Source organism: Muntiacus reevesi, chromosome 3, assembly GCF_963930625.1.
Source record: "Muntiacus reevesi chromosome 3, mMunRee1.1, whole genome shotgun sequence".
Taxonomy (NCBI): Eukaryota; Metazoa; Chordata; class Mammalia; order Artiodactyla; family Cervidae; genus Muntiacus; species Muntiacus reevesi.
This window is the reverse complement of record NC_089251.1, coordinates 141,543,871-141,566,646: the sequence shown is the minus strand read 5'-3', so window position 1 is coordinate 141,566,646 and position 22,776 is coordinate 141,543,871. Positions and strand designations below refer to the sequence as shown.

Below are 22,776 nucleotides of genomic sequence, written 5' to 3'. Positions count from 1 at the left end.
ACAAATCAGCCAGACTATTCAGCTTTTCAAAGCCATGCAACAACACACACACCTGCACGCATACAGCTTCAAGTTTAAAAGGAGCTAGAAGAAAACCCACCTTCTTTGCCCACTGGTGTACTTACTTACCACTTTCTTACGTTTACCAACTCAAGAGTTCAATGGCAGAGACTAGGCTAACATCAAGCTGCTGAAACTTTCTGTGAATATACTGCTAATTTTTTCCTGGCACAAAAATATTTATTTGCCCCACGAAGGTAATTATTATATCGTATCTGTACTCAAATACTTACTAGTATTATTAATATATGCTGAGTCAAGCACTCATTCACACTGAAAAAAATTCACATCGAGAATATTAAAAATCTTTAAAGGAAAGTATTATACAAAGACCACATATGAGACTTTATGTGCAGTTCCTCATTTAATCACAACAGCCCTATGAAGGTGTTATCATCACCCCCTTTCACAGATGAATAAACTGAGACTTAATGAGATTAAGTAATTTATCCAAGTCACATAGGTAGGATTCAAAGCCAGTGTGATTCCACAGCCCAAGCTTTTAACCAATACAAAACTATCAGTTCAGTTCAGTTGCTCAGTCATGTCTGACTCTTTGTGACCCAATGGACTATAGCACGCCAGGCTTCCCTGTCCCTCACCGACTCCCATATACAAAAGTATACAACATCGTTAAATGGAAGAGCCTGAGATCACGTGGTATGCACACACAATCACAAAACAAACACTCACAGATCACAAGATGTTAACAATGGTTATCTCTTGAATAGAATGAAAGTGTTAGACGCAAAATTGTCCATCTCTTTGTGGTGCCATTGACAGCAGCCCACCAGACTCCTTGTCCATAGGATTTCTTAGGCAAGAACACTGGAGTGGATAGCCATTCCCTTCTCCAGGGTATCTTCCCCACCCAGGGATGGAACCCAGGTCTGCTGTGTCACAGGCAGATTGAATGGAATGAATATGAATAAACATTACCTTGGGGTATCCCTGGTGGCTCAGACGGTAAAAACGTAGGCCTACAATTCGGGAGACCCGGTTTCGTTCCTCTGGATTGGGAAGATCCCCTGGAGAAGGAAATGGCAACCCACTCCAATACTCGTGCCTGGAAAATCCCATGGACTAAGGAGCCTGGTAGGCTATAGGCCATGGGGTCGCAAAGAGTCAGACACTACTGAGCGACTTCACTTTCACTTTCAAATATTACCTTTAATCAGAAAAAAAGTCAAACAAGAGAAACAATATAGAGAATAGAAGAATAAAGCGGCCTGAAAGTGAAAATGAAAATTGCTCAGTCATGTCCAACTCTTTTCGACCCCATGGACTATACAGTCCATGTAATTCTCCAGGCCAGAATAATGGCGTGGGTAGTTTTTCCCTTCTCCAGGGGACCTTCCCAACCCAGGGATCAAACCCAGGTCTCCCACACTGCAGGTGGATTCTTTACCAGCTGTTGAGCCACAAGGAAGCCAAAAGTGGCTGAGGGGAATAGTATAGAGCACAGAAGAGTAAAGTGGCCTAAGTGAGTTAAGAGTCAAGTACATGAGCTACCTTATCTAATCTTTATATCAAAAGAAAAAAAGTTTTTTCCATTTTACAGATAAAGCTGAACAACCTGCCCAGTGCAAGAACTGGCTGGGATCAGAACTCAAGGCCCAGTTCAAATGTGGCTGACTGTAGGGTACTATGCTACAAATTAAATGCAACCAAAAAGCTGTCTTAAAACCAAGTCACACACACACACACACACACAAAAAAAACCAAGTCACATTCAGGGAAAGAAACCGAACCAAGTAACCGAGCATCCTAAGTGCAATCAGGGGAAAAAAAGAGAGGAGTGGGTCAAGAGTATCTCTCTGAGTGTCCCAAAAAAGCCAGGACCAGTCATTACAGTTGAGGTTCTGGGACAAACTTGTACCTGATGGAAGTGAGAAGACTCCACCGCTGTTTGTTGTGCAAAGCACAGAGCTACATTAGCATAAATTAAATGGGCTTGGACGGAACACCATTGTATATGCAGTGGGGTATCTCCTTTGTGGACAACTGGCTGTCTCCAACCCAGTATCACCCATGCATCCATTGTTTACATGTTACCAGGTATTGGGGGCGGGGGGAGAGATTGGGTGCAGGCAGTGTGAGACCATTGCCATCTAACTGTATTCAGATATAAATGACCTCTCCTTATCCATAACTATGGTTCCAAACCTGGAGAGTGAGTGCTGCTAACTCTGGGGGAACAATTCAGGTAAGAATGAATAGATCAGCCTTTTTTTTTTTTTTTTTTTTTTTGAAGTGACATGTTTAATTTTGGGTGCTCTGACTTAGAAATTTTAAAGTCCATCTAAACTGTAATTTCAATTCTCTATAATAGTATTAACATGATTTACTGAGAAAAATGGTTTGGGGTAGGGTATACAAATTTCCCTACACAATCTTTCAGAGGAAAGAAAACTACTTGATTACTTCAGACTTAATAAATGAAAATAAACATCTACTTTTGAAACTAAATATGTAATAGTGAAAAAGTATACTACCTAAGCCACTTAAAATTAATTCAATATTTGCCTTGAAAGTCTTTTTTTAGTTTCAAATACCATGTAACTTTTTAGATTATGAAACACACTATTCCTTCAAAAATAAAGTAGCCCATGGAATGATTAGATCAGGAAAGATTGCAGGGGTGGTGGGGTACGAAACTTTTGGGGTCTGTACATATAGATTTTGAAAGCCTGGTAATATGAAGCCAATAATATACCTTAAAAATATCAAATTAGGAAGCAAAGAGATTTTTTTTTTAAACCTTAAAATGTCCTAAGAAAGTCATAGACTGATTTCTTCCATACAGTATGCTCTAAAAATAAGGACAATTAACAGAAGTAACAATTTAGGGTACACAAGCATATGAAAACATCCAAATCAACAAGCAATTTCAATAAATCAATAAAGTTAAACAACCATTAAACGCAATTTACATTTTTTGTATGAAATCCACACCATTTCAAATATCAAGCCTTTCTTTCTTAAGCCAAAATACTAAACGGGCTGGATGGCTGTCATTGTAGAGAAAGTTTTATTTCAGGCAAGCAAAAGGAAAAGGAGACACATTTAGTCAGACTCCACAGAAGGAATCTCACTTCCACGCGGAACAGAAGTCAGCACTGACCCCGTGCTGGGTTACCCACTGCCCTGCAAGTGCCAGCTTCTGCTGGATAACAGTACTCCGGGGTAGTGGTCAGAGTGTGGAACACCTCTGCCAGCCAACCGGGTGGGACACACACATACCTACACACAGCCTCCGGCCCCAGGTCCACTTAAAAAGAGCCGCGAAGAAAAGAGCCAATAAAAGAGGAAAACACCACCTCCCCAGACAATCCCACGCTGGGGGCGGGTGGGGGCGGGCAGGGCACATTAACATTTGACTTCCACACACTAAAGAACACCAGGAGGTTAAGTGGAGCCACAGGAAACATCCCATCCCCGAAAACCAGGAAATCTAGATTTGGAAATTTAAGTTTTAGACTTTAAAAAAAAAAAAAAAAAACTTTCAAAACTCACGGCACCAAAATATAGCTAAAATTGAATCCGTTTAAACCTAGAGGGGGGAAAAAATACCCAAACCACACTGTGTCAGCTATGTTCAGTTCCCTGAGGGCTCTTCCACAGACCCTTCTGAGTTGCGGCAATAACAAGTTTCCTATAAAATCCCCCACTTTTCTATTTCTAGGGTCGAACAGAACAGTATCACAGAAATCCAAATAGTTATTATCAGAAAAAAACAAACGGACGATCCTTAAACTGTAGACCTTGTTTCAGGAGCTGCCCTGCCCACCTCCACTTCCCTCCTCATTCTTAGGGCTTCCCAGCGGGGTCCGTCCTGACAACCAGGGTCCCCGCCTGGGGTCCGGTCCCCGCGTTTCTTTCCCCGGACAGTGACCAAACAGAACAGGAAACTCCTCCATCTAGGGGCTGCTCCAGACATCCAGCCCCCGTCTCCCTCCCCGACAGTCTCCTCCCCCCTCCCTGCATCTTGCCCTCTGCAAGGCTGTCCAGAAAAGGGGGCTCGGGACTCGAAGGAGTCCGGGATGGGAGGAAGGGTGGCTGCTCCGTCTGAAAATAAACACCCTCGCTTCCTGGGGTAAGGGCTAAAAAAGCGATTAGAAAAGCCTGCCCAGTAGAAATACCACCTGGACGTACCTCCTCCCTTTCCCACTGCAACAAGCCCAGTCACTAACTAATCAGCTAAGACAAATCCCTGGAAAACTTTTGCAAACGGGCAGAGAGGACCCTCTCCCCAGCCGGGGGGCTCCCGGAGACGGGGCTGGAGTTTGCAGCCCTGGAAGGGCTCACGGGGGAACGGGGTGGGGCGCGGGCGAGGGGTGCAGGGGCGGAGTACCTTCCACGGACAGGAACTGGCAAAGAGTTTCAAAATAGCCGAGTGCTCTCCCCCACGCCCTCGGGGGTCGCGAGCGCTAGGACCGGGGCTCCCCGAAAGGAGGCCAGCCCCCAATTCGGGCCTAAAAGGAAACTTTCCGGGCCGCGGCTGCACCTGACTCCTCCACCGCCCCTCCACCCCACCCCACGCCCGCAAGGCCGCCCGCCCCGCCCCGGCCTGGGCCGCCCGGAGCGCAGAGGAGGGGGGGAAATAAATCCAACTATTACCGGAACCGGGGGTGGGGGGCGTCGGCGAGAGACGCGGGGGAGGGGGCGGCTGGACGCCCATTCCCCACTCCTAGGCCTTGACGCCCCTGTCCCGGCCACCCCGGGCCTGCCGCCCCGCCGGGGAACCTCCCGGGGGCCCGCGCAGGATTCGGCCCAGCAGCGCTGCCGTCCCGCCCCGAGGCCCCGGGGGACCCGAAGGGGCGCGGGGAGGCCCGGGGTGCGGGGGCAGGGGGCAGGGCGCGGCCGCTGCGGGGCCCGCCGGCCCGAGGCCTAACCGGCACCCCCCCGCCCCGCTCCACACCCCTACCCCGGCCCGCGCAGGCCGCGCCGCTCGCCCCGCTCCGGCCCCGGCTGGACCCCTGGCCGGCGGCCCGCCGTCGTTGCCCGTGGGCGCCCCCCAGGCCCCCGAGGCCCCAGCCCCCGCCACCCCGGCGCCGGCCCTCTCACCCTTTCATTCTCTGCCCGGGGCCTGGCGCGGGCCGGCGAATCCCCGGCCTCACGTAAGCGTGCTCGCCGCCCGCCCTGCCTGCGCGGCCCAGCCCGCCGCCCTACGGGAGCCCGGGGATGTGGGCCGGGCCTGGGGCCGCTTCTGCTTACCTTTCAGCTGCTTTTTTTTTTTTTTCTCCTTCCCCCCTTTTCCCTCGGCTGGGCTGACAGATCAGAGTGAGAGGCGCTGGCAATGGACTAGGAAGCTCGGCTGCCGCTGCTACGGCTTCCCCCTGGGCTCCGGCGAGAGCCTTTCCCTGTCAAGCAAGAGGGGTGAGGATCATATTTTTATTTTGGAAACTAAAAAGTGCTCCCAGGGTCGGTGATTATTAAGGGGAAATCCCTGAATATACTCTCCAGCCAAGAAGGCAGGGCTGCCGGGGCTGCACAAGAAGAGGCAGCAGCCTCCTACAGCACCACTACAGGCACTGCGAGGACATAACACCAGAGCCGCTCCTCTGCCCTCCGAAACGACAACTTTCCTACCATCTTGGAGGCAGAGCAAAGGGGGGCCGGGGGGAAAAGTGCACCCGCTCCCGATAAAGTACAAATTTCTACTTCTCATCTCTGGAAAAAAGTCCACACCGGCCGTCTCCACCGGCGCCTGGGGGAGAAAGCGGGGAAGAAACTGGGGGTGCCTGAGAAACGTTTGCCTTTGCTCCAGGGGGGAAAATGTTTCTGCATCTTCTGATGGAAAGAAATCTTTACAAGACACAGGTTTTCCGGTGATTATTGTTTTCTGTTTAATTTTTTTTTCCATGTTCGTGATAGCGGTATTTGAATTTTTTTTTTCAGGCTAATAATGATTTTTTTTTTCCATTACAGATCTAAGTTCTGGGTTTGATGGTCAGTTTATAAATTTGAACTTCAAGAGACTTCCTAGCCACTTTATTTGTCTGCTTATTTATACGTTTTTGTGTATAGAGATATTTGTTTCCTTATATATAAAATTTTGTGCGATATATTCCCTTCCAAACTGTGATTGCTGGAAGACAATTGTAAAGGGATGTCTTTTGTCTCCTTTTCCCAAAGCAGTGTAATTAAAACCTATTGACTGTCCAGAAAGGCAAGATACAGCTGTTTATTTTTCACAGTGCAAATTAAGGCAGAGATCACTGGGGGGTTAAATACAACTCAAGCATAGCTGACCATGTTTCTAGAAATAACCCTAACGCTGTTATGGTCTGCTTGTGAAGAAAGATTACTGGAAAACTGCAAATAGGTTATAAAGACAGCTTTAGATTTTCTTTTAAGTAAAATTGCTTACTTAGAATTATATCCAGGCATTTAAATTTTTCTGTTTGTTTAGTTTATATCCTTTAAAATTTAGATTTTTGGTGCATTGCACATGTTGCTGTCCACATTCTGTGTCACAGAATTGAGAATGAGTGTGTCTGTTTTTGTTAGAGTTGAAATGTTCAGAACTTCCAGTGTGTTACCAAGCTATGAATTACTCTTAATATATTGCAATGGATGTCATGAATCAGCGTTTCTTCAGTAAGCAAAAGGTTAGTAGATAGAGGGGATCAAAGTTACCCAGGATAGGGGGATCAAAGCTGAGATAATAGATGAGGGACAGAAGGGTGCTGCTCACTTGCTACAATTCCATAGAAATCTTACTGGAAGAGAACAAATTGCAGATATTTGCTATTTTTGTGATGAAAGAAAGGAATACTAGAAAATGAACAAAAGATCTTTTTGTATTTCTACAAGGAATAATGAATCTTGTACTAAAAGTTATTTTTCTGATGCAGATTGCCTGACATAGTGGAAATGAATTTGTAATATCAGTGTCTTGCATCAGTAGAATATTTAATTCCTTTCATTTAAAATCAACTAAAAAACATTTAGAAATAACTGATGACTCACTTTAAAATATTTATTTTTTGAGCTTCCAAATGTCAAAATTCCCATAATGTTAAAGTGAGTTCAGATAATGCATATAACAGATATTAGTTATTTTCATTCTCACCCTCATCTTTATTATCTCAGTTTGAATACAGTACCTGAATAGTCTCTTTCTTTTTTTCTGGAATTTTTTCCTTACTATTTGCTAGAAAAATCTAAAGTAAATAAAGTAAAATTAACTGATTTTAACATCTCAGAAGCCTCAGTTATAAAGTAGTGTTCTATTTACAGTTTTTTTGGGTTTTTTTAATCATTAGAAATCAAACACTTTGGTCATAACAGGAAATCCGTTCCCTTAATGAAATCTAGTGGAGTTGAAAAACATGATTTTGAGCAACTTGTTCCTTATATGTGACATGACTTTATAGAAATACTTTGAATTTTTCAAGACATTAAGATGTGTTTGATTTAAGTTGACGGCACCCTTTTATGCAGTCCCTCTTGTGACCAACAAGCTTTTTTGAGTGATACCTGTCTGGGGATAGGGGTATGTGCATAACATGGTGCAAATATGGTACCATTTCAGTGTCATTCTTTTTGTAAAGTTTGACTTGTACAGGGCTGTGAGCCATCAAGTTTTTCCATCAGCTGAGCTAAATAGCCTAGTCTGAGGGAATTACAGCCCAAACAAAAAAGAAATCCTGCTACAATTGCAACATGGGTGAATTTGATTGGTTAGTGTTTATTTCTATTGGTAGCTGAACTCATTTCAGGTGTTACATCTCTTCTTTCCTAGAAACTACAGGTGCTAACAAAACTACTGACATAGTTAACCTTAAATAACCCTAATTTGCCCAGTAAAATTCCTAGTACTCAAATTTGGCTAACATTGAGCACCTGCCTCTTGAGAAATCTGTATGCAGGTCAAGAAGCAACGGTTAGAACTGAACATGGAACAACAGACTGGTTCCAAATAGAGAAAGGACTAAGTCAAGGCCATGTATTGTCTCCCTGCTTATTTAACTTATATGCAGAGTACATCATGAGAAATGCTGGGCTGGAGGAAGCACAAGCTGGAATCAAGATTGCCAGGAGAAACATCAATAACCTCAGATATGCAGATGACACCACCCTTAAGGCAGAAAGTGAAGAAGAACTAAAAAGCCTCTTGATGAAAGTGAAAGAAGAGAGGGAAAAAGTTGGCTTAAAACTCAACATTCAGAAAATGAAGATCATGGCATCTGGTCCCATCACTTCATGGCAAATAATGGAGAAACAGTGGACACAGTGAGAGACTTTATTTTCTTGGGCTCCAAAACCACTGCAGATGGTGACTGCAGCCATGAAATTAAAAGATGCTTGCTCCTTGGAAGGAAAGTTATGACCAACCTAGACAGCATATTAAAAAGCACAGACATTATACTTTGCCAACAAAGGTCCATCGAGTCAAAGCTATGGTTTTTCCAGTAGTCATATGTGGATGTGAGAGTTGGACTATAAAGAAAGCTGAGTGCCAAATAACTGATGCTTTTGAACTGGTGTCGGAGAAGACTCTTGAGAGTCCCTTGGACTGCAAGGAGATCCAACCAGTCCATCCTAAAGGAAATGAGTCCTGAATATTCATTGAAAGGACTGATGTTGAAGCTGAAACTCCAATACTTTGGCCACCTGATGCGAAGAACTGACTCATTTGAAAAGACCTTGATGCTGGGAAAAATTGAAGGTGGGAGGAAAAGGGGACAACAGAGGATGAGATAGTTGGATGGCATCACCCACTCAATGGACATGAGTTTGAGTAAATTCTGGGAGATGGTGATGGACAGGGGCCTGGCGTGCTGCAGTCCATGGGATTGCAAAGTCAGACACAACTGAGCAATTGAACTGAACTGAGCACCTAATATATCTTGGTAACTTTGCTGGACGCTTTTTTTTAAATTTAAATTTATTTATTTTAATTGGAGGCTACTTACTTTACAATATTGTAGTGGTTTTGCCATACATTGACATTCATGTCAATGTATGCTGGACACTTTTATCTATGGACTGTGGTTTAATTCCCCTAACAGCTCCAAAAAAATACTATTTTTCTTTCCTTCCTTCCCTCCTCCTACTCCTTTCCCCTTTTTTCTTCTTTTAAATACTGTTGGGATAATTACCTTCACTTTTAAGGAGTGTAGATCTTGGGCTTTCCAAAGATTCTAAATCCTTTTGCTGTATAGTTGCTGAGGTACCTATCACTGCTCTATACTCTATATCTGGAAATGATGTTTCTGCCATTTTTTTTGTAATTTAGTCACTAAGTTGTGTCCAACTCTTTTGGGACGCCATGGACTGTAGCCTTCCAGGCTTCTCTGTCTGTAGGGTTTCCCAGGTAAGAATACTGGACGGGGGTGCCATTTCCTTCTCCAGGGGCTCTTCCCAACCCAGGGATCAAACCTGCGGCTCCTGCATTGACAGGTATATTCTTTACCACAGAGCCACCTGGGAGGCCCTTCTGCCATTTATTCTTTGCCAAAAACAGAGTAGCCAGCAGTCAGATCCCCCTTTGATCCACTAGTGGCAGCCAGTGACTTATTTCACCCTTGTGACGTCTAGTTCCTATGTCTATCCGTTGTTTTGAGGAATGCATACATATATTAATACGTATATGTGTCAGCTGAGACACTGTGTTTAGGAGCGATTTCCTTCCTGATCCTAAAAGTGGACTGTATATGTGGAGCGCTAGTGTAATTAGAAATGTTACCTATGGTTGTAAAATTACAGTACTTTATAAAAAATCTAATCAATGGATGAAGTGACCTGGAACCATGAATGCCAGAGTTTACCTATGTGATCTTTAAAGCAGTGTCTTTTATTTATTCTGTTATGCCCTAATTTCACAAGTAGCTTGTTTAGCCTTTAGCTAAAATAAGAAATGCTTGCCTTAATATTTTTACTATTATTAGAAATTTTAATTGATCTGCCTTTTGGTGTTAGTGATTTTAGTTTTGCAAACATTAACCACCTTATTGTGAACACTGTAGTGAGGTTACGAAAATACTACCTAGGGACTGCCCTGGCAGGTCAATGGTTAGGACTCCCGTACTTTCACTGCAAAGGGCCCAGGTTCAATCCCTTGTCTGGGAACTAAGATCCTCAAAGCCACAAGGTGCGGCCACAAAAAAAATACCACCTAGATTCACAGATTGTGTGGATTTAAAGTGAAAGGTTTATGCATGTTTAATATATTAGATGTCTTTAAGCAATAAAGCCATGCCTTTATTAGTGAATGTGTGCTGACAGAATCACCAGTGACATCAGACATTATTATACAAATTTAGTGGGGGGTTTGGGGAGAAGTAGGGGTGTGATTATAAACCTTCCCTAATCACAGAAATGTTTTTCCTAACATTTCTAAAGGCAAACTCTGAAGTCATATCAAGAGGTCCTTCGTGTGAAGACTTCCAAGGAGGTAAAAAGAAGTGGGGTGTGTTCGGAGCCTGAAAGTTTTCAAAAATCATACTGTTGATCTCAGAGAAAGAGCAGTGATCAGTCCTGAGGAGAGATCTTAGTTCCCTGCCCAAGAATTAAATCTGGGTCACCTGGATGAAAACCAAGAATCCTAGCCACTAAATCCCTGGAGCTAGAAGCTAGAAGCAAAGTGGCCCTGGCTCTTGCCCCTGTTTGAAAGCAAGAATGTTTCAAGGAGGCAAAAACTGTAAAAACAGGTACAAAGTTTATAATTAGAGACCCAGCACAATGTGTGGGAGATCTCACAGGAAAACAGTTTATCCAACTCAGAAGCAGGGCAGAGATGTACACCCAGAGAGAAAGGGTATGGGCATCCTGTCTAGAGAGGAGGAGTGCAGTAAGTCAGAAACTAGGCAGAGATCCACACTGGGAGAAGAGTGCGGGCGTTCTGAGTGCAGAGCAGCGCGGTATGGAGGCAATGTAAATCACCTCTGTAGGACAGTCCTTCCAAGTCTTTGTTTACCCTTGGCCAGTTAACTTGTTTTTTTCTTCACACCTGACTGATCCGTCCGTGGGTCCTCCCCAAGATACACCTGCAACCTTTTTGCTAAGCTGGATCCCACTCTAGAGGCCTAAGAGTGCATGTCCACACTTACTGTGGGTGGGCCTCCCCCCTCCCTTTCTGACCCCCAAGAAGCCTTCCTGCACGTGTGCAGACAGGGAGGCTTTCCTTGACCTCAGGAGCGGGCACTTTATCTCTTGCTCTAGCAGACCTCAGCTTTTACCACTAGCTTTGTCCTTGGAGTATCTGAGTGAGAACAAAGCTTGAATTTTATTCCACTTGACAAATACCAGGTATCCAGCCCAGAAGCTCCCTGTCTCCTGCCTCACTATTATGGTGGCCATAAATGTACTTTTTTCTTTTTTTTTACTTTAAGCGTTTCTGTTTTGGAAACATTTGTTGGTAATGTTTCTATCTAAAACAAAGATTTTCGTTTTCTTGTGGGTTTTATGCCCTGACGAAAACATTTCTGAGACAAACATGGTATTTGGGAGATATCCTTATCATAGCTTTAGGTTATTCAAATATGAAATTCCTATAATAGAGATTGAACTACAGTCAAAGCACACACGATCAGGTAATCTCCAAGTTCTGACACCTACCCAAGGGCATTGAATCCTGGAAACAGCTACCTGATACCAAGCCAGAAATGTCTTTTTTTTTTTTTCAAATCCCCATAAGGGATAGAAAATACTCTCCAAGAAGCAGATAGTCACTTGCAGCAGCAGGGACGGGACATGTCCCTGATACTGTATCACTGCCTTCTTGTCACACTGCAGGCAAAGAATGTGACATCACTTCAACTTTGGCAGTCTCTGGCCATTTCTTTTGACCCCGACCTTCAGTTCAGTCGCTCAGTCGTGTCCGACTCTTTGCGACCCCATGGACTGCAGCTCGTCAGGCTTGCCTGTCTATCACCAACTCTTGGAGCTTGCGCAAACTCATGTACATCGCATTGGTGATGCCATTTAACCATCTTATCCTCTGTCGTCCCCTTCTCCCACCTTCAATCTTTCCTAGCATCAAGGTCTTTTCAAATGAGTCAGTTCTTCGCATCAGGTGGCCAAAGTATTGGAGTTTCAGCTTCAGCATCAGTCCTTCCAATGAATATTCACGACTCATTTCCTTTAGGATGGACTGGTTGGATTTCTGCAAAGAGAGTCTTTGCAAGGGACTCTCAAGAGTCTTCTCCGACACCACAGTTCAAAAGCATCAATTCTTCGGCACTCAGCTTTCTTTATAGTGTCCAACTCTCACATCCATACATGACTACTGGAAAAACCATAGCTTTGACTAGATGGACCTTTGTTGGCAAAGTAATGTCTCTGCTTTTTAATATGCTGTCTAGGTTGGTCATAACTTTCCTTCCAAGGAGCAAGCATCTTTTAATTTCATGGCTGCAGTCACCATCTGCAGTGGTTTTGGAGCCCAAGAAAATAAAGTCTCTCACTGTTTTCCATTGTTTCCCCATCTATTTGCCATGAAGTGATGGAACCAAATGCCATGATCTTCATTTTCTGAATGTTGAGTTTTCAGCCAGCTTTTTCACTCTCCTCTTTCACTTTCATCAAGAGGCTTTTTAGTTCTTCTTCACTTTCTTCCATAAGGGTGGTGTCATCTGTGTATCTGAGGTTATTGATATTTCTCCTCGCAATCTTGATTGCAACTTGTGCTTCCTCCAGCCCAGCGTTTCTCATGGTGTACTCTGCATATAAGTTAAATAAGCAGGGAGACAATAGACAGCCTTGACGTACTCCTTTCCCTATTTGGAACCAGTCTGTTGTTCCATGTCCAGTTCTAACTGTTGCTTCTTGACCTGCATACAGGTTTCTCAGGAGGCAGGTCAGGTGGCCTGGTATTCCCTTCTTAGACTGACCTTAGACTGAGGAAAACACCTCTCCAACTGAAGCTGTGTTTTAAGTAATGGTTAGTAGAAAGAAGGGGCCTCCATTATGGCTCAGACAGGAAAGAAGCTGCCTGCAGTGCAGAGGACCCAGGTTCAATCCCTGGGTCGGGAAGATCCCTTGGAGAAGGGAATGGCTACCCACTCCAGTATTCTTGCCTGGAGAACTCCATGGAAAGGAGCCTGAGCCTAAGCCTGGAGGGCTGCCGTCCATGGGGTCGCAAAGAGTGGGACACAGCTGAGAGACTAATACTTTTCACTTAGAAACAAACACCCCCCAAAGCGGTATCAGAGGTTGGGTTTGAGCAAAATTGTAAGTGATAATCAACTTTTTCTCAAACTTGTAATGAGAAAACTGTGTCCCAAAGGTGATTGTTAGCTAAAACATTGTAATGAGAAATCCATGGAGTCCTCAGAATAATAGGCAGAGATCAACACAAAGGTGACTGTTGTGCTACGTTCCTGGTTAAGCAAGCTTTGTAGACCCACTAGGAACTTAATTACTATTTCCATGGAATATTAATCCCAGGTTCCAAATAGTTAACTTACAGTGATATTCTGCAACACAATCCATTAAGTTTGGACTTCCTGTGCTATAATATCTTTGCCATATTTGTTACAGGCTGCCAGAATTCAAGTAAGGATGGGGAAGGGGGGTGGTGGGAAATCCTCTCATTCAATTAAAGTAAGGAATAACCATTAACACGATTTAAACAGCTTGATTTGAATTAAGGTAAAGGAGATTTTTGAAGCTATAAAATGATGAGGCCAGTTGTAGTGCACTAGTAAGAAGAAAAGACTTCAGTCAATAAAATTGTACTGTTTATCTACATACACTGATGTTCCTGTTTTATGCCTGTCTGAGTGCTGTATGGTCCTATAGTAGTTATTTGCATTTTGTTTTCTTAAGGAAAACCAGAAAGAGAAGTGAAGACATAGACAGGTAAAATTTTACTAAAAATTACGTAACCTAGTCTCCTGCTGTTAGCCTGATGCCCTTTTCCCCCACAGAGCAAGCCCTGGCCATTCCTGTCGTGATGCCTCTGTTCTCAGCTCTGCCAGTTAAGGCCCACTCTGCGCTGATGCTTTGCTCACAGTCTTGTTTCGGAAGCCTTCTGGTGGCAATCTGTATGGACCTTATTCTTACCCTAGTGCCTTGAGTTGTTTTCCAGAACTCCCCCACCCCCACCCCGGCCAGATATGTGTTCTTTTGTACAGGAGGAGCTGTAGTCGTTTAGGAGGTTAGTCTCCAGTCTGGGCTATATGGTTTAGAACTCGGCTCCACCAGTTTCCTTGGTGGTATGACCCTGGGGGGGCTGCTTAGGCTCTCAGGGATACTAATAGTACCTACCTCATTGTGTTTCGAGGATTACAGGGCGTAATGCACCAGGCGGAGTCTTAGTGCCTTGTGAAGGTCAGCTGCTCCCTGGTTGCTTGCCAGTAAACATCTTACAGGCAGCACAGCCCAAGGTCAGGAGGGCTGTTTTGTTTGTGTTTTGTTTTTAAACATTACCAAGACAGTGGACTTAGCAGCGCTAGTCACAAGTTGAATTAACTCAGTACAGAAAAAGACAAGGACTGTGATTATGGCATACCAAATATCTACACCACAATACCTACAAAAACAATCAGTTGACTCCTTTTTCTCAATATTCAGATAGTTGATAGTCTGCAGCAAAGAATTTTAAGGTTAGCTGAGATCTGGGTGTCCTTCAGACTCATTCAAGGTCTTAAAAACTGTAAAATGAAATACAGGAAGAGTCCATACAGAATACAGAAGAGAAATAACGTGACCAGTTTACACCTTTTCATTAGCTGTTCTAAAGAGAAAGTGTTAGCTTCTCAGTCATGTCCAACTCTGCAACGCCATGGACCATAGCCCACCAGGCTCCTCTGTCCATGGAATTCTCCAGGCAAAAATACTGGAGTGGGTAGCCTTTCCCTTCTCTAGGAGATTTCCCAACCCAGGGATCGAACCTGGGCCTCCCACATTGGAGGCAGATGCTTTACCATCTGAGCCACCAGGGAAGCCCGTTCTAAAGAGAGAAAGATTGCATTTAAATTTCAACATGAGATCTTGAAGAAGACTTTTCTGACAACAAGACATGGAAAGGTTTATGAAATATCTTTAAAACAAGTCACTCCACCCCCCCCAAAAAAAAAAGAAGGACATGTTTGACATGTATTTCCAATGAAATGTTTAATAGGGCATGTACTAGTTCATTGTTTAAAATGTACCTACAGTGTTAAATAGTAGACAAACTGGGGGATTTAGATCAGAAAACCATGTGTGAATCCCAGAGCTATTATTTATTTACTAGTTTGTCTACTACAAACCAAGACAGTTTCCCCAGCCCCTCAAGCCTCGGTGCCCTCATTCTCAACCCGACTGACTGAATGAGATGATTGACAGACCATGTATAGTTTACTGTGTGACATGCAGCAGCCGCTCCGCAACTGTCCACTTCCATTTTTGTCCCTGAATTCATAGAAAGTGCCTGGAATTAAAGTAGAATTTTAATTAGAAAACTGTAAAAGAGGATCTTATTCTAGAAGTCATTCCTAAAGTATTGAAGAACAAATATCTAATTAGAGCCCTACTTACATAATTCCCCTGGTGGCTCAGATGGTAAAGAATCTGCCTGCATGCGGGAGACCTGATGGGCTACAGTCCATGGGGTCACAAAGAGTCGGACAGGACTGAGCAACTTTCACTTTATTTTCACTTACATATTTACTATTTTCTTGCATGATTTGTGTGAGATTTCTCTTTTTGACTAGTTATTACTGCTTTTGACAGAATTATTTTTTAAAAATATGATCGAACTATATTTTTTCACAACAAGAAGAGGCTCAACCAACACAAAACCACAAGTGTTTATTCAGTTAGCCATGTTCCAGGCAGTTATGCATTTCCCTGGCACTTGGCTCTAACAGAAAATGATGATGGGGGAGTTCCCTGGTTGTCCAGTGGGTAAGACTCTGTGCTCTCAATGCAGGGGACCCAGGATCCATCCCTGGTCAGGGAACTCGATCCCACATGCCACAGCTAAGAGTCTGCATGCCACAGTGAAGATCTCAAAAGCTGCAACTAAAACCTAGCGCAGCCAAAAATAAATAAAAAAAAATTTTTAAATGATGACCAGTCTTCTTGTTCAGGGTATTGCATGATACAGTGGCGAGATACCTCACCTCAACTCTGTGGCATAGAGTGTTTACAAGAGGGAACTTAAGAAATCAGTTTGGCAGCTTATGAACCTACTGGAGAGAATGGTGATATAGAAGAGAAAATACCCAAAGTCATTGTGGTTGATGTATTATTTCACAAAAAGATTCTCTTCAGTTACAGATGCATGTATGCATATTTTTATGGTGGACTAGGGACAAAAAATTGAAGAAATACCGGTGTATCTTACAAGGCTGACATTTGTAGCGTCCTGGAGTAGTTAAATAGTGAGCAAACCAGTCCCCATCCTCACTGGCTTTATAGGCTTAGCACAGGATAAGGGTTTGCACTGACCTGGTTGAGAAGAACTTGGAGACCACTGAGTTTAAAAATATTTTAAGTTCCCCACCCCCCACCCCTGGCCCAGCTAGGCAGGTCTGTGGTAGATTTGTTGGCTGATAAGAACATCTGACCCTGGATAGGTTATCTCATCAAAATACAGTTTAGCCATGCAGCTTTGCTTGCCATACCTCGACGACACCAAGGAGCCAGTGTGTGGTCAGAAGAATGAAAGAGAACCTGGGAATGCTAGGTCTGCTGAGAAAAATCAACTGAACAGACTTGTGATTCAAGTCAATGAAGAATTAGATCAGCTGAATATTAAATTGCTTACCTATAAATCAAAGATAACTGGAATCTCAAATGAGGTGTTTATGACTAAAAGGAAGTTTTTGGTTTTTTTTCCACACAGCAGGTTCTGACTGTATAGAACTTGATTCAAAAGATGGGATTTATTGCAAAGGTTAACTTCCTAACAGTCATAAGTAAGAGACAGCCAGAGTTGACTAACCTTCTCAGCGGCTTATTTATTGCATGCTCAGTGGGCATGGTAGTTGGTTAGGTTCTGTAGGGAAGTGAAAGAAGAGACAGATATAATTCACAGTTGTGAACTTAGGATCTAGTTGTAGAGGTAGATAATATCCAGGAAGCCCTTGGAGAACAAGCAAGAGCTCCTAGTAGGGAATGGAAGGGGCGGAGCAAGAAGAGGAGGCTGCCTTGGGTTATTGTGGGGGATCCATCCACCTGAGTAGCCCAGGGACCTCAGGCTGCTCTCAGAACTCTGAGCCTCTCCCACGCCTTCTAAAAACCAATGAGAGTGCTTGTGTAGATTTAAGGAGAACTGTGGACAGCTCTACCACAGTCCTGGCACATAGAAGATATTAAATCAGTGTTTGTTGAATCTAAATGGAGAAAATTTTTATTTACCTGGACAGAGGAAATAACATTTGCCAAAGCAGGAGTGAGCATGTCTCAACAGAAAGATAGAGGAAAAGGAAGTAGTAGAGAAAGGCTCAGTTAAGAGGATCTTGAAAGCCAAGGCAAAAAGTTTGAACAGATGTAACAGGCAATGAAGAAGGCAATTATTTATACTTAAGCAAAAAAAGAAAAATCTGCTATGCTATTATTCAAGGAGTACCTATGAATCATTTATAATGTGCTAGGCACTGTGGTTAAGATACGGGGAAATGGCATCCCTGCCCTCAGTGGCTTAAGTCTGACAAGAAAAGTAAGAATTATTGCTTTGGGATGCTTTATTTATATACAGATCCTAGTTTTACTTTTCTTTATTCCCCTCCACCCCTTGTCCGGCAGAGCAGTGTTAATTCCCTGACTGGGGATTGAACCTGCACCCCTTGCATTGGAAGCACAGTCTTAACCACTAGATCACCAGGGAAGTCCCAGATCCTGGTTTTAAAAATATAAACTCCTTGAAGGCTAGCTGTTTTGTCCTTTTTTTTTCTCTCTCTTGATCTGTTTTGTTGACTTAGCATGTAGAATAGTGCCTAGCACAAAATATGCACCATAAATATTTATTGAATTAATTTGAAATTTTGAATTTTTAAACAGTACAGTCTCTTTGAGACTAATAAGATAATTAAGATATGACTTTTAGATAGGTTAAGTGAGGAAAGTTCTAAGACAGCTTATGTGGACTTAGTGTTGTCAATCTCATTACAAGAGTCCAAGATGATTAGTAAAATACCTGTACAATTCTAATTATGTCAATAACCTTTGAGCATTGTATTCCATTTGACCATGTTATAGTCCTGCTAAAAAAAAACCTGAGAGTGGTGTTAAGTATTCTACTTTCTTCTACTGGAATATTCTGTTGTACATTCTTTTTTTTTTTTTTGGCCACACTGCTCGACTTGTAGGATCTTACTTCCCTGATCAGGGATCAAACCTGCATTGGAAGCACAGAGTCTAAACCACTGGACCGCCATGGAAGTCCTTATATACTCTATTTTTAAATGACTAATGTCAATTAATACTGAAAACTTGACAGGTTAAAAAATTGAAAATACAGTATAAGAGAATCATCCAAAGTAAAAGGCAAATATACAAAAGGAAAACAGTATGGCTTTCATGAAAGCCGTTTATGTGGAAACTTTTGAGCATATTTGAGCAAATGTCTTTGAGTATTCCCTTCCCCCATTTTTTAGGATAGGATCAATTTTACCATCTGCTCTTCCAGGTAACTTGGCAGCTGTTGATTAACTAACATTGTTCCCTGAGTTTTGCTGTCACCGTAGATGGTTCTGGAATGTAAGAACAAAAGATTTGTCAGAAAAGCTTTCCTAACACAAGTTTATTTTAAATTATAGACAGGAGAAAAAAATCAATATTGACCATCTGGGAAGAATTCAATAAATATTTACATAGTCATAAATCATTTCAGTTTTCTCAGAGCTTATTACCATGATGTTTTATATATCTAAATGTTTTAAATGTGCAAAGAGAGAGCAATTAAGTAATTTAATACCAACAGAATTTAGACTTCAAATGGGGAAAGTGGATCATCTCAGTTGTGGTTAAGATACACAGATGCTTCCTGTTGCTCTGTCCAGAACGATGTTAACACTAACCTCAGAGGAGGCCGTTAAGCCAGGCTTGAGCTTGATGGTAGGCGCTAGGCTTCTCTCTGTGGAGGAAGGAGGGAAGAATTACCTTACTTAAAGTATAAGCAAAGTCAGAGTACTTCATGCAATAATATGATGAGGTGATAAATTATCATTTAATCTCTATAGTATGTGTCCAGTTCTCTGAAATAAAGCTAAGAAAAAAATTATAAGGAAAGAGATTCATGATACCATTCTTAGAAAACTTATGCAAATACCCCATGCAGATCATATATCTTTTTTTTTTTTTTCCTATTGGAAGGGGATTTCTATCTTGTATGAATCAAACTGTTCAAATAGTGTGTTAGTTTTTTTGCTTCCCTCTCTGTATCTTCAATTCAGGAAACTTCTAAAATGTTCATTCTTTTAAGCTATTGAAAGGATTTTGTGTATTTATAGTTTTACATGCTAACCTCTTAATCTGAAATAAAAGTAAAAAGCAAACATCAAAGCAACAACCACAAAAGTCCCTACAATGTACTATATTGTCCGATTTTTCATTTTCGGATTTCACCCATTAATAGTATTTGCTTTCATTAATCTCTGCCACTGTGTCAAAGTCATTACAGTGTTGAAGCATACCAAGTCTCCCAAAACACACCAACTCTTCCAAAATTAAGCCATCTTAAAGGCAAATAGAATTATTAAAAGGCAAACAGTAAGCAGCATAAGTTACGATTTCAGCTAAGAATCTTAAAGTACACTGCAAATGCTTTTCGTTTTACCTAACAATTGAAAAAATAAATTGTAGAAGTGAATTGCTTACTATTACATGGAGTTGCCCAATTCTACAGAGAAATAGCTTTGGGTATGTTTTGTTGTAATTTTTTTGCTGTTAACTAAACTACAGACTTTATTCTGATTTTGCCAGTTTACCACTGATGTCCTTTTTCTGTCTCAGATACTAAATTTTTCCTTATCTTTCATGACCTCCACACTTTTGAAGAGTACCAATCAGTTATTTTGTAGAACATCTCTCAATCCGAGTTTCTCTAATATTTCCTCATGATTAGATGAGGGAATGTATTTTTGGCAAAAAAAATAATGATAATAATCTCAGACATGACGTGTCCTTTTCAGAGCATCCTCTGAGGATGGACGTGATGCTGACCGGTGTTAGGACTGGTTGTATGGTTTTGTCCTGCTGCTGCGACGTACTTCCACAGACCTAGCACCTCAACACAGCACCCAGTTCTTATCTGGAGATCAGGGGTCCAGGCCGACTGTGGCTGGTCTCCCTGCTCGGGGTCTCCCAAGGCCAATATGAAGGTGTCAGCTGGGCTGTGTTCTCATCTGGAGCTTGTGGTCGTCTTCCAGCTCATTCAGGTTGTTGGCAGAATCCAGGGTGGATTGTTTACCTGCTGATTGGCAGTAGGAATCTCTCTCAGTTCCTGAAGGTCATTCTCAAGTTCTCACCTGCAGCCCCTCCATTGACAAGGGCAGCAGGAGAACTGCCCTCCCTGACAATCCCTCTTACACTTTGCATCTCTGACTTCTAGACCCATATTTACAAGACTCATATGATTAGGTCAGGCAAACCCATAATCTTTTTTTAATATCAGTTGTGTCACTTAATATAGCATAGTCATAGGATTAAAATCCATGGTATTCACAACCTGGAAGATTACGAAAGGTGTGTCCCAAGACTGGGGCGGGAAAGGCAGGGAGTGAACATCTCAGAATTCTGCCTACCACATTACTGCTATTAGCCTGATTACTTGGTATAGCTGGTGTCTTCTGGTTTCTCCATTGTAACCTTACTGTCTTTCTGTTGCAGGAAGGGGGACCCCTTCCAGGGCCCGAAACTGGGCTCTTGTCTAACACTCGGAAACGAATTGTCCGAGGAGACACATGCTGACAAAGCAAGAGATTTTATTGGGAAAGGGCACCTGGGTGGAGAGCAGTAGGTAAGGGAACCCAGGAGAACTGCTCTGCCGCGTGGCTCGCAGTCTTGGGTTTTATGGTGATGGGATTCATTTCCGGGTAGTCTTTGGCCAATCATTCTAATTCAGAGTCTTTCCTGGTGGCGCACGCATGCTCAGCCAAGATGGATGCTAGCGAGAGGGATTCTGGGAAGTGGACGAACAGGCAGTATCTCCTCTCGATCTTTCCTGAACTCTTCTGGTTGGTGGTGGCTCATTAGTTCCATATTCCTTATCAGGATCTCCTGTCGTAAAACAACTCATGCAAATGGTTACTATGGTGCCTGGCCAGGGTGGGCAGTTTCAATCAGTGTGCTTCCCCTAACATTTCCATTTGTAATTAAAAGTATCTGGAGGGAGGTCATATTTCTCCTCAAACTTTCCTACACTAATGTTAACTCACCAGTGGAATTGTCCATATTCTGCCATTTATTTATTTGTTTGTCTATTTCTTTGCAGATTCATGGATACGTGTTTTTTTGGGGGGGTTATAATCCAACACTATCATTATTTTGCAGTGCTAATTGTCCCAGCTTTGGCCATTGCAAGCTCTTTCATTTAGCGCCTGTTCTCTTTCCATGTGCCCTCACACTTTCTCAGCACTTCTTTACTTTCTAACACTGTGAGACACTCTAGATTCACCTTGTGTTTTTTCCTGCTCAAGCCCCAAAAGAAATCATTTTTCCACAGATAACTCCAGTTTTAATCCAAGAGAACTAGAAGCACCGGGCTTCCCTGGTGGCTCAGATGGTAAAGAATCCGCCTGCAATTCAGGAGATCTGGGTCTGATCCTGGGTTGGGAAGATCCCCTGGAGAAGGGCATAGCAACCCACTCCAGTATTCTTGCCTGGAGGATCCCGTGGACAGAGGAGCCTGGCTCGCTACAGTCTGTGGGGTCGCAAAAAGTCGGATGTGACTGAGTGACTAACTAGAAGTACATTTTGGTTTGTACCGGCTACAAATTAGTGTCTCCACAGGTTAGGTGAAGATTAGTAAATGTGTTTAGTTTCCACTTGCTATCCTCACATGGTGCTGCAAATCTGGTGGCTTAAAACAACACAGATGTATTATCTTACAGTCCTCAGGTCAGGAATCTGAAATGGGTTTTACTGGTTGTCGGGAAGGGCTACATTTCTCTCTGGAGGCTCTAGGCAAGAATCTGCTTCCTTGTCTTTTCCAACTTCTAGAAGCTACTTGCATTCGTTGACTCCTGATTCCTTCCTATGTCTTTATTTATGTATTTACTTTTGGCTGCATCTCGAAGCTTGTAGGATGTTAGCTCCCTGACCAGGGGATGAACCCCGTCCTGCAGCAAGAACACAGAATCTTAACCACGGGACCAGAGAAGTCCCCTTTCCTGTGACTCTTGTCCTGTCCTGCTCTTATTAGAAGCTTTCTGCTTACATTATGCCCACCCAGATAATCCAGAATAATCTCCCTATCTCAAGAGCCTTAATTCAGTCACATCTACAAAATCCCTTTTGCCATGTAAGGTAACATTCACAGGGTGGGAGGAAGATTAGAACATGAACTATCGGGGCCATTATTCTACCTACCACATGAATATATTTACACAGATGGGACCATCAGTCCACAAAAATCAGGCAAAAGGAAAATATCCCTTTAATAACAGATCCTTTTTTACTTTTTCTTCTTAGCCCCGTCACTTTTTAGAAAACTGCAGTATATTTTGCACATTTGTCTAAATCCTTGGTAAAAGTAGATGTCATTAATCCTCCATTGGTAGGACATCGGTTTTGATTTGTCCTTCAGCAGCCATGAAGAACTCCTGTTCATCC

The 22,776-nt window shown here is 42.8% G+C and overlaps 1 protein-coding gene and 1 non-coding gene across 9 annotated transcripts in view; both read right to left on the bottom strand.

Annotated features, from left to right (window-relative positions):
• INO80D (INO80 complex subunit D) overlaps nt 1-5,438 on the bottom strand; it is a 67,671-nt gene extending 62,233 nt beyond the window's left edge. For 2 of the 8 annotated variants that reach the window (XM_065930738.1, XM_065930737.1), the window contains exon 1: nt 5,278-5,436. The gene's annotated coding sequence lies outside the window, so the exon portion shown is untranslated. Of the gene's footprint in view, nt 1-4,414; nt 4,934-5,127; nt 5,226-5,277 lie in introns of those variants that run through there. The other 6 variants (XM_065930736.1, XM_065930731.1, XM_065930733.1 and 3 more) reach the window with 6 other exon arrangements.
• Nucleotides 5,439-14,885: 9,447 nt separating this feature from the next.
• On the bottom strand, nt 14,886-14,957 carry TRNAW-CCA (transfer RNA tryptophan (anticodon CCA)). Its single transcript has one exon. It is a non-coding gene; the product is annotated as a tRNA-Trp (tRNA).
• Between the last annotated feature and the right edge of the window lie 7,819 nt (nt 14,958-22,776).